Raw genomic sequence first — 10,339 nt, 5'->3', positions numbered from 1 at the left:
GCTTTTTTCCCTTTCCCATAATTCAATATTCTTTTTATATTTTATTTTTTCGTCTTGATAATTTGTCTAATGTAAATATTATTCCTATTTTAAAAATGAAGAAACTGAGCCAAAAGAAGTTCAGCAACTTACTCAGCATAACTAGTAAGTGACAGATATGAACATGGAACTTAGATCTCTGACTCTTACTCCTATACAGTGGCAAGTATATCACAGTTACCTCCATTGATACGATGCATCTGTTCAACCCCTCAATAACCAAAGATTTTTTCCTGAAATACCTCAGCTGTGGAACTGTGAATAAGTCTTTCCTTAGAAAATTCCAAGAAAAGACATGTAAATGTCCCCAGTATAGGCTACAGGGTTCGGGTTATTATAAATGGAAAATGGCAGAGATACCAGACAAGAATTGGAATGATATTCCTCACCCCACATTCCTGTAATTAAAAGTCACACTGAAAATCTTGCAAACTTTTAGAGGAGGGAAAAATGAAATATAAACTCATCCAGTTTTTGGACCAAACTCTTGAAAGCAGCAGTTACACAATTTCCAGGTAATTCCCTTATCGGCCTTCTCATTTTTTGACAGGGGAGAGGTGGCCTTTTTCAGTATGAAGTTAATTTTGTTCCATTATAATGAAACCTACAAATGTTGGACATATTTCCACCTGAACAACCAGTACAGTCTCCATCTATGTATTTTCTTTTGCTCCTTTTTTTTTAACCTTTTCTTATTTCTTTGTCTACAAAAGAGTTACTAATAAGAGCATATGAGGTTATGTAAGATAAATAGTAATCAAAGTTTCCAAATAAGCTTTTTCTACTCCTCTTTACTTCAGTTCCTTTTCTTTTCTCTCTTTTCCTCTTTCTCATTCTACTTTGATATTCCTTCCTGAAAAGAAGAAAAAAAGTTTGGCCACTTATTAAATACTTATTTTTTATTAACAAGCATTTAATACCAAGTGCCTGTGATTAGACAGATACGGTTAAAAAATATTAGGGACACAAACAGCAGTGAAAATTTTTCTAGAAACTGGCAGAGAAAGTATCTGTTATAATGTCATGTCATGAATGCAGAAATAAAAGTATGTGCACAGTGACTTAGGGAGCTCAGAGGAAGAACTGTCCTCAGCAACATGACTCAAAGGGCTTTCGAAGGTCTGTGGCTCCCGTAAGCACTGACAAGGGATGAGCAGTTGCTTCATTTCACTGTAACAGGGGAAAAAATTATGGCTGTCTGTTTATTTTAATTAAATAAGAATCTAAAGGGGAGATTATTATGAACAAGAGCTAAGCTCAAAGAGTGAGCCTGTAGGAAAAAAACGTTTCCTGGGTGATTTGTTGGAAAATGAGAGCAAAAACCCTGGGACCCTGAAAGTAATGTTCCTGAGCAGAATTTGCAAAATCACAGCCCAGCACAGGCCACAGTAGTGCATTCCCAGAATTATTCTTTCAGCCGTCAGCACCACATTTACCTCCCATCCTTCAGGAGTAGGGATGTTTCAGCTTATTTTATTAGATGATCTCAGATCCATATCAAGCCATAATTAAACAACAGAGCCCTGGGATGAGTGAACTCCCCCTAGGAAAGACCCCCCAAGACCCTAAGCCCATCTGTAGAAAGCCATGTTCTAAATTTCAATTGAAGTTGCCTCCTGAGTGAACTTGCTGTGTGACCTTGAGCAAGTCATTTAACATCCCCGTGTCTCAGTTTCCTCATTTGTACAATAGGGACCAGGCTGCTGACCTTCCTCTCAGGCCCATTAGCAATTATAAAGTACCTTGAAAATGTAAATGCTGAATTATCATTTTAATCAACAAATCAACCTTGGTGCTTTCCACTCAATCACTCCCTCTTGGGCAAACGATCAAAACCACTGGCTGACCCAGGCACTCTGAGCCCAACATTCACCCCTTGCACAAAACATGGCTTCTCTAGAGACCCACCAGGAGCCCTTTCCTTCCCGTCAGCACGCAGCAACTGCTTTTCAACCACTGATCAGGAAACTGGAACCCTAAATGTGAAGAGTATTCAAGTTCATGCTTAAGATATCTCAACCAACCCAAGGAAATTCTGATGAAGAAAATAACAGGCTCATGCCCAGTGATCTAGGAACCACATTTCCTCTGGATTTGTGAAAGTTTCTCAGTTGGAAAATTATACATATATTAATTAATTTTCTAACAAATATTTGCTGAACACCTAAAAAGTGCACACTGGAAGAGTTAACTCTTTACAGCTGAGCCAGTAGGAATCCTACAGCAGTGAGACCAATGTTCTGTGGCCCAGTGATCCCTGCTAGATTAAACCACAGTTTCAAAGCTAGGCAGTCATGTTACAGGCCATCCAATGCCTAACAAGGACCAAGTGGTAGGGAAGAGGGGCTGTGCAAACACACAAGCACATAAGTCTTCGGTGGGTGTCTGCCTTTGCCTGACCCTCAGATCTCTCAAAGAAGTTAGTGTCAAACATCATCTTTGTAAAAATGACTTTAAAACAGATAAAGCAGTCAATCAAGCCTTGGATTAGATTTTAATTGGACATTCCTCAATTTAGAATAATAAGCATGCCAATTCCTTTAATACTAAATAGACTTTGAGCTGAAACCTGAGATGCTTCCCTTATCACTTGTTGAGTAAGTTGGGTCATAAACCTAAGTTCAAATAAGTGCAAAGAAAATATCACTAAAATTAATTAACAGTTTTAGACAGAGTAAAACATGGACTCTTAAAGTGGTTGTATTTTCTTTCACACTTAATGTGAGCCATTTAAGAGCTAATACACCTATCTTTGTCATTAGACATTTCAGCAATTATTAGCCATAAATTTGGTATGATTGCACCTGTCAGGAACTTGCAAAATAAATGAATGTGTAGAATAGGCACTGGGCTAGGAGTTAGTAGATAGATTCAGGACCCAAGCAGACCACTTTCTAACTCTGTGACTTTGGGGATCACTTAAATTCTCTTATCTTGCATTCCTTCCTTTACAAAGTAGGAATAATAATAAGTGTCCTTCTTACATCCAGGGTCATTGTGAGGCACTAATGGGATGATGTATGTGAAAACATTCTGTGAACAATAAACCACACTCCAACTTTAAGGAATAATGGTGAGGATTACTTCTATTAAATCTTCATGGGATAGGTGAATTTGGAAGCTCCTCACTGAATGAATTTCAAAAAAGGTATACAGATATTAGTATAGTGCCTGTGGGTAGTAATAAATATGCATTGATTATCATGAGGAAAAAGATATGAAAAAGTATTTTTCTCAGATTCTGTTTTTGATTAAAAAGATGTAACTGGCTTTAGTATGCTTTTCACAGCTATCACATTTATGATCTTTGCAATTAACTTCTAAAATATTCATATTTAAATGGCATGCTATAAAAATAATGGATTCAGAAAATTATCACATGTGGCAAGAGTAAAGTAAAAAACAAAACATTTCTCTCCATCCCAAGAATTTTCAGAAGTTACAGAATCATAGTTAATGAAATTCAGTGTTCTCTCAGACAGTATACACTCATGAATAGAATATTATTTTGAAGATAATTTAACTCCCCAGTATTACCAAAGCCTACAGAATACTGTTACTTGCTATGATTATACACATGACAAAATATAATAAATGGATGTACAAGCAGGTGAAATGCAACATAGATTGCCAAAAGAGTTGTGAAACAAGTGTACAAATGTTAGCAATATTTTGGCAAGTATTAGTATAAACAAATTAATGTAAAAATATTAAAATAACATTTAAATGAATTATAGGTACATTTTATAGCAATGTAAGTTTAGTCCACATTGCACTTTCTCTGTAAAAAACTTTTTTCACATTTTTCTAAATACCTTTGAATACATTCACCTGCCATTTATTATTTATTTAGAATATAACAATTTTTGCTCTGTGCACAGAGAAGATTTAGGATAATTTTTTAATATTATTCTATATAACCAGCCTTCATATACTTAAAGACAAGTTTGGAAGCAAATATGCACTCAAACCAGCTGTCCAAAATGGCTAACTTACAAGACAGGGAGGATAAAAAGTCATTGATGAAGTGAAAGGAAAGACAGAATCAATATTCCTCTCTCTCTCTCTCTCCCCTTCTCTCTTCCCTCCTCTTCTTGCCCCACCCCTGATCTCTGTCTATCTTTAGGAGAGTGTGCAAGAGAAAACCACTAAGGAGGCCACCGTCTTTTATCCTAATCTCAGAAAGGACATGCCATAACTCTTGCTGTACTCTACTCATAAAAGCAAGGCACTAGGTCCTGCCAATACTCAAAGGGAGAATATTACACAGGGTATGAACACTAGGAAGCAGAAATCATTAGGGATCCTCTTAAAACCTGCCTACCATGAATAGCATTGCATATCAGACTTAGATTACTCAGGAAATGCAAAGCAATGCCAGGTATATTTATTATATTTGTGATTAGAATGGAGCAAAATTAATATGATTAACATAACTGACTCTACCATAAAATCTTTGATGAATCTATTTTTTTCCAAAATAACCCAATTTAATCATTTTCAAAATTGTTTTGCATCAAACCCCTAAACACCAGAGAGCACCTAAGATGTGCCAGGCACTGGGCCCAGTGCTGATAGAACAAAAAAAGCCTCTGCCTTCAAGGGGCTTTTCATTTTGAACTTTGCAAATTCTTCCTACATTTTGTAGTTATTTGGACTTTGTTTAAACAAGGAACAATTGCTCCACCAAATAAATATGGACTTACATGTGACCTTACAAAGAGCTGCAAGACACTCAATTATCAATGCTTCACTAAACTTTAGACCTCCTAGATAAATAGATGAAGACTGATTTTTGTTATACTAGTAAGTAAAAGAATTAGACTGCCTGTCCTAAGCCACAAGGTAAGAATATATATATATGAATATATATACATATGAAAAAATAATCCATTTTACCTGAGTGTCTATCCAGTTTCCTAATCACTAGGTATTACCACATTTCTCTGAGCTCAACAAGCCAGCCAGTATAGGATTATCACTAATTTCACAAATCTACTTATATAGTTCATTCTATCTCTTTATCCTCTTTATCCCTTGATTTACTATAATTGCAAAAGTCTTCACACTCTGCAACTCTGTTAGCATTAACTCATTCAGCTTTTCTCTGTCCTTGTTATTGCCTTAAAGCATTTAAGTATAACACCACATAATTGTTTTACACCTCCTCTTTTTCATTCCATAGGATCATGTTTTACCATAAATCTTTGAGACCACTTTCAAAAAGCCACATCAGATATATTTTTGTTCTTCGGAATTCTTGTTCTTTAAGGGACTTGTAATCAGTTCACTTCAGCTTTGATTAAGTTTCTCTTAGTTGACACAGCCTAAAGGACCATGTTTGCATTCTAAAGGACTTTGATCTTCATCTCATGCACCAAACCAAATCATGCCTATTCCAGTAGTTCACATTAGAATTTCCAGTATCTCCCGTTTCTTTCCCTTTCTGAAATCAGATAAAGGGATAGTCTACAGATGACTGATAGTCAGTTAGGCAAAATAGCTGAGTCCTAACTTAGAATTGGCTCTTTATCTAAAGTAATTTCAGGAGAATTCTGACATAATAACATGATATTCTGTAGTCCATTTACATAAAAGTGAATTCAGTTATGTTTCCCATAGTTTAGTAGGACAAGCTGGAGATTATAACAAATAGTTAAAGAATACTAATCTATTCATATCGCTGTTGATTTGACTATTCCATCGTGATATAACATGCCATACAGAATGCATTTATGGTGTTTGACACCTACTTAAGCCTTTGACACTTCATCTGCTTAAGGCTTTGGCACTTCAACTCTAATTCATATGAATAAGAAGGCACAATGAGCAATATGACTGTCAGGGATCTGTAACTCTGAAAAACTTAGAGAAAAGCATTTCTTAAGAACGGACCATAAAATATAGTTACTTACACCATCGAGTTACATAAACATCACTGGATCCATGAGTTTATACCATAAAATTTAAATGTATGTAACAGTGAATGGTCACAGGAACATAAATTGCTGTCACTGACAATTAGGCAATCTGGGACCTGTAAGGAAACTAAATGTGTTCATGGCTTCTACTGCAGTTAGTAATATACAATAAAGAGCAAAACGGAGCCTCCAGAGGGATTCTGAAAAAGGTTGTAGACACATGTTCTGAACCTTAAGGTCCAACAGAAGTGTATTTAGGTCAAGGAAAAAGATTGAACAAGAAAGAGCAGAAACAGAATTTGTTGTGTGACCTCTAGAAGCGGTTTCAGTAGGAAATAGTCTTGACTCATACTTTCTAAAAAAAAAAAAAAAAAATGAAATTAGCTCTGAACTACTGTTAAACTGACATCAGAAATCTGAATCTAATTGGAGTTACATAAGAAATATTGTAGTATTTGAGGGTTCTATACACAGGCCATAGAAAATTGATTATTTTACAGGATTCAAAGCAGTGTTATTTTCTTAAACAATGCTTGTTTCATATCAGGCATTCAGTTGAATTAAACTTTCTTAGAAAAGCCATTTTAATTCTTTTATATAATCTTCCTCTTTCTGACATACATATAAAGATATAGAAATTGATATATTTAATAGAAATGCAAGTTACATTGAAGTTATTGAAATTTACATATATATGGATACATATATGTATTCAAAATTATGTCTGATTCTTCAATAAGAATAAGAAATACAAGAGAAGACTCCTGTGTAAACTCAGCCTATATCCTACATGTAATCTTGCTAGTCCTATATATATAGAAGAAAACCATCTGTAGTATAGCTGTTTTCAGATAGCAGATTTATTTAAACAATTCTGCTTACAGAGAATTTACCAAATTTTCATCTCCTTTCCCTTTATTCCAACTTTATCACTCTCTTACTTCCACCACTTGCTCTCCTAACCCCTGGCTCATACACACATAGAGACACAAACACACCACTTATTCTAGACTAGATCACTGCCCTAGACTTTGTATTCTTGGCTTCTAAAAATCCTTCAGGAACTACAGGATGATTGTATATTTAGAGTCTACCTTACCCCCAGGTCTCTCCATCCCTGTCATGAAGAGAATGAAAACATTACATCACTTATCCTGACATGGGAAAGGATCCATGCAATTCCTTAGTAATAGACAAGAAAGGTCAATTCGTGATTGTACTCATTCTTGCCTCCTTTAAAAGGTGGACCCAGCAAAGAGTGGTTTGCTGTTTGTTAGGTACTAACTCCATGAGCTTGGGCCTCCTACGAAAGGAAACCCATGTACTAGTCTCAGACTGAATTATTTTTTCCTGTTTCTGAAAGTACACCACCAAAGAGAAGCATCAGAATATCAAAAGGCTACTATTATAGCAAAAGTGCCCTATTATAAGAATAATAAAAATATATTTACACATATAAACTATATTTCTACTGTCATGTTTTGAGCCATAGAATCTAGGATGGCAAGAAATTATATACTATATCTTTAAAATACAGAAATTGTATAAAAATAATAATCAAGAAAGACTGCATATACCTCTTTGTTACGAGGAGGATAGCAACTTGGTTTTCATTTGAAATTTTTGAAAAAGAGTGGCAACCAAAAATACACCATATTACATCAAACATGTTTTTGGTTTTTGGGGGACTTTTGGGGTTTTTTTGTTTGTTCAATTTTTGTTTTCGTTTTTGTTTTCTGAGACGGAATCTTGCTCTGTCGTCCAGACTGGAGCACAGTGGTGCACTCTTGGCTCACTGAAACCTCCACCTCCCAGATTCAAGCAATTATCCTGCCTCAGCCTCCTGAGTAGCTTGGATTACAGGCACACACCACCACGCCCGGTTAATTCTACTTATAGTAGAGATGGAGTTTTATGTTGGCCATCCTGGTCTTGAACTCCTGACCTCGTGATCCACCTGCCTCGGCCTCCGACAGTGCTGGGATTACAGGCGTGAGCTGCTATGCCTGGCCCAAACATGTTTAAAGTATGAAATTTTTGCAACTGAAACACAAAGCTATGAACCACAAAACCCTCAAACATTTAAAGAAAAGTGAGAGGAAAAGAAAAAAAATGACTTCTCCCAAACACCAAACTGAATTGTTGGTTTTTTTTTTTTTTTTCTGTGTTTACTTTAATCGCCTTTTGTGATCCTACTTTACACATTCTGTCAACCTTGTTTACAAATTACTTTCTTTTCTTTGATAGTAAGAAGAAAGCCCAAAGACAAAACCAGAGATAACTGGCTGCTGCATCGCCCACCTAGTGGCAGTAGTGTGAGCTGTGGACAAAATATCTAAGTCTCCAGGACAAAGAGTTGTGAAGCTGCTCATTTTCCTGTTGACTTTTGTTTAAGACTTGGAGATGTTTGTAAGATTGGGACCTACCTACAGAGATATCACACTCCTTTTGGTCTAACTCACTCTTGAACTGACATTGATGGTGAATTTCTTTTGTCACTTAGCATATTAAAAGAGATATTTTACTATAATTTTCACGATCAATCCAAACGCAAGTGGTTAAAGGCTTTTTTGTACTTAGTTATCTCAGCACTATCAGGAATGGCTAAAGAAAATAAGCACAGCCTCTGCTTTCCATTTTTTTATATATGACAACTAAAATACAAAAAACATAAGTTATGACAAACACATAATGCTTCCTCTAGACAAGCATTGCAGCTTGGCATTGCACTAAGTGTTTTGATATTAATCCATTAAATTCTCCCACCACCCAACAATGTAGAATGTATCAGAGAGTGAAGCATGGAGAATTTATATAATTTGTTCAAGGCTACAAAGCTAATAAATGTGGAGCCAGGATTCAAATGTAGGCATTCTGATTCCCTAGTCTATGCTCTTACCCAGCACGTTATGCTGATGCTCAAAACAGTTGAGTGTTACATTAATTTAAATAAAAAAGATAAATTAGGGCTGGAGAGATTGCAATAGGCTCCATCGAGAAAGTCGAATGGATTTGGAACTTGGCAACTGAGGAGACCATGGCCAGACAAATGGCAAGAAATTCTGGCAAGAAGAACAATAAGCATGGAGTGTCTGCAGCAGAGGAAAGAAGCCAATCTCACTACAGTGGACGGAAACAAGGAGAAATTAAATGACATCATTAGAATAGAGAAGATTATAGAAATCCAGACAATTTATAGTGAAAATTGAATATCCAAGAGGGTGAAGTTAAAATTGGGTTAATAGACACTATCCCAAAAATGTAAAAAAAAATTCCTACAGAAACAAAGCTTCTCATGACATGCAGAGATCCATAAATGACTGTTTTACTTTTGGTGAAATTGAAAAGAGAGTAATAGTGACTGCAGGGTCAAGATTAATGCATGTTGATTTTTAGGTAACATGGGAGAATGGTATCTAGAGAGCCAGAGTTTCACTACTGGCCACCAACAGTCCATTTTAATGTGTACTCAGTCTTTGTGACCTCTGTCCACTAGAGACATATCAAACTTACATTTAAACTGAAATGTGATTAGAGTCATGAGGCCTGCCTGGAGTTAAAGCAGGTTGAGAAAAATTTTCTCAATGACATCTTCTCTATGGAAAGTCTTTCTCAAAGGAAAAGAAATTCTGTCCTACTGGCAAAAAGCAGAAAGAGAAGTGGGGAGGGGAAATGGAAAGACATCCAAACCATCTCTGGGGAAAAGGTGATACTAAATATAAACTGGCCATCAACATAGTGAAGCTGAAGAAGGCAAGGGGTGTCTAAAGATATCATCAGAAAAGTTAAGAAAGAGGGCAAAGTAGGCTAGCTTAGGAACATCAACAGAATATTGGAAGAAGAACAGGGAGCAATTTTATAACCTCTCAATCATTTCCAACTTCTTACAGTGCTCCAGAAAAGAAAAAGTGTCCTTGATAAGAATTATTTATTGAACAATTATCTCTTTCCGCCCTCAGCTCTCTGGAACTGGACAACTGACAGATCTGGTGAATTATAATTATGGAGTTCTCCAGAAGAGCTTCCTCTCAAGGATGCCCAGTTTTCCAGTTAGTCACGAGGCAGCATCACAAGCAAAACAGGGTTCTCTCTTTATTTAATAAGGCCTACCTTCTACACACAGTTTCTGCAGTTTCCTCTTCTCCTTATGTGCATCTTTCTGCCCTTTCATATGTCCCATTCATGTAAGATTGTTTGCCCCACAGTCACACACAATACAATCATCATGCTAACCCCCTCCCCCCAACCTTCCTGCTCCCTTATCACTTCTCTCATTGCTCCTCCACACTGGTCCTACGCTGGCCTGTTTGCTCCCTGAGTAAAATCAGATCCCTGCATGTGCTGCTCATCTTCCCTTCCTCCTCCTTCCGCCATGCTCT

The sequence above is a fragment of the Mandrillus leucophaeus genome, unplaced genomic scaffold (assembly GCF_000951045.1).
Source record: "Mandrillus leucophaeus isolate KB7577 unplaced genomic scaffold, Mleu.le_1.0 Scaffold536, whole genome shotgun sequence".
Classification (NCBI taxonomy): Eukaryota; Metazoa; Chordata; class Mammalia; order Primates; family Cercopithecidae; genus Mandrillus; species Mandrillus leucophaeus.
This window is presented reverse-complemented; position numbering follows the sequence as displayed.